This window comes from Scylla paramamosain, chromosome 2 (assembly GCF_035594125.1).
Source record: "Scylla paramamosain isolate STU-SP2022 chromosome 2, ASM3559412v1, whole genome shotgun sequence".
Taxonomy (NCBI): Eukaryota; Metazoa; Arthropoda; class Malacostraca; order Decapoda; family Portunidae; genus Scylla; species Scylla paramamosain.
This window is the reverse complement of record NC_087152.1, coordinates 41,526,817-41,529,043: the sequence shown is the minus strand read 5'-3', so window position 1 is coordinate 41,529,043 and position 2,227 is coordinate 41,526,817. Positions and strand designations below refer to the sequence as shown.

The 2,227-nt window shown below is 48.0% G+C and overlaps 1 long non-coding RNA gene across 1 annotated transcript in view; it reads left to right on the top strand.

Annotated features, from left to right (window-relative positions):
- Positions 1-1,129: 1,129 nt before the first annotated feature.
- The window catches only part of LOC135115284 (uncharacterized), a 27,471-nt gene continuing 26,373 nt past the window's right edge, over positions 1,130-2,227 (top strand). The window contains exon 1 of the long non-coding RNA XR_010275935.1: positions 1,130-1,559. This is a non-coding gene — a long non-coding RNA (uncharacterized LOC135115284). The remainder of the gene's footprint in view (positions 1,560-2,227) is intronic.

The following is a 2,227-nucleotide window of genomic DNA, read 5'->3' as shown; positions in this document are numbered from 1 at the left end:
ATGTTTATCCTTATTCCTCTTCCTCTTCCTACTCTATATTCATCTCTATTCCTCTTCCTTCTCCTCCTTCAATAATAAATACCCTTCCTCCTCCTTCTCTCCTCTTATCGTTCATTCTTACTCTTACTCTTCTTCCTCCTCCTCCTCCTCCTCCAGTACACCTTGGAATCCTTCACTGATACACCTTCTTTATTCTCCTCTTCTTCCTTCTACTTCCCCTCCTCCTCCTCCTCCTCACCGTTCAACTTCGTTCTTTTCATCCCAAGCCCTCATAAACACCTTGTCTTTATCTCCCCCTCCTCCTTCTTCTCTTCTCCCTCCTTCTCCTTTTCCTCTTCTTCCTCATCATCATCCTTACACCTACTAAACATTCGTCATAAACATCTTTTCTCCTCCTCCTCCTCCTCCTCCTCCCTTCACCCAGAGGTTAAGATAATGCTCCGCTAACTGCCTAACTCCCTCAGCCAATCAGCGGCCGCCAATTATCCTGTTAGGGAGGAGCCAATGGCGGGGTGGTGGTGATTAGGTGGCTAATTGATGCAGCGGGGAGGAGGAGGAGGAGGAAGAGGAGGAGGCGGAGGTGTTGGTAATGGTGGAGGTGGAAGATAGATAAAGAGAAGAATAAGAGGTGGAGAGAAAGAAGATAGAGAAAAAACAAGGAGGAGGAGGAGGAGGAGGAGGAGGAGGAGGAGGAGGTAATGGCGCTGATGGGTCATTAGAGGAGGCAGCAATTAATGGCAGGTTATAATGGCGCGCTTTCATTAATATCTGGTGCACCGCCTTGTGTTCGTTAATCGGGTGGTGGTGGTGGTGGTGGTGATAGTGGTGGTGGCGGAGATAATGAACTGGGAGAGAGGGGCAGTGGTGGTGGTGATAGTGGTGATAGTCATGGTGATGGTGGTCGTGGTGGTAATGATATGGGTGGTGGTGGTGGTGGTGTGGATAACCGTGAAGAAGGAATGGTGTTGGTGGTAATAGTAATGGTGGTGGTGATGGGTTTTCCCTGCTGGTGTCACTGGCGGCGTGTTGTAGCCGTGCTCTCTCTCTCTCTCTCTCTCTCTCTCTCTCTCACTTATTTCAACTGACAAGTAATTATGAAGGCAGGCAAAACCCACGATACTTACAAACACAAATCAGCAACGCAGAATCCTGTGAGTGGATCTCGTCTATCTGCTTCCTCTTTCGTTCCTCTCTCCCTCCCTGTATTCCTCCGCTCCTTCCCTCCCTTGGACACGTCACGCCTGCCTATCACGCAAAGTTGGCTAACCTCTGTGTAACCATGAACATTTCAATCGAGTTCTAAATCTTTTATTTGTTTCGTAATTGTGGGTGAAATATTTATAACTGGTGTCACTCATTCCTTCACTAAAATATAACACGGAACTAGAAAACTGGTGGAGGGAGGGTAGAGGAAGGGTATTGGAGGGTACAGAGAGTGTCAGGAAGAGGAAGAGCGAGTGTGTAGCAGCGAAAGTACTGGTCTGTGCTACGTGTGGGAAGTAATTTTAGTGGCAGCGTGAAGGCGAAGATACGAGTGACGTGCTGGCAGGCTAACTGAGGTGAGTGTGGTGAGGTGAAGGGAAGTAATTGTGCATTTTCAGCCCGTCAAGTAGTGGCGGGCGGTAGGAACAGCTCTAGTTGAAGTTTTCCTACTGAATTATTGTCTTTTTTCTCTTGTCTTCTCCTCCTCCTCTGCGTTCTTCTCTTTCTATTTCTTGGTCTTTCATCGTCACGTTCTCTCATTTTCATTTGTATAAATAAACAAAATAACTAACTTGCTACGTATATTTTAAAACAACAAACTCCTCCATCTTGCGGCCGATTCATCAACTACTCCCTCCCTCCCTGCCTCCCTCCCCGATCAGCTGTTCAGTGACGACGTCTGCCCACGCCGAGTCGCGCAGAGCAGGCTAGCCACCTCAAGCACTCGTTAACACTTTCATTTTCATTATTTCACCCGATCCTTCAGTTTGGTTCTTCAATGTTTCAGTGCTTCAGTGCTTCAGACGTCTGTATAAATCACTGTTACATGCATTGCTGTATCTCGGATTTATCTTGAAGGGGGAGTGACAGGAGTGAGAGAGGAAGAGGGGGTAGGAAGAGGGAAAGGTGAAGGAGGAGGCGTGTTGCAAGGGTCGTGATGCCGGGGATGTGGTGAAGCTGAGCAGGAATTAGTCAGCAAGTGTGAGACGATGAGCACTAAGGCCTATACTCTGACTTCTGCGCC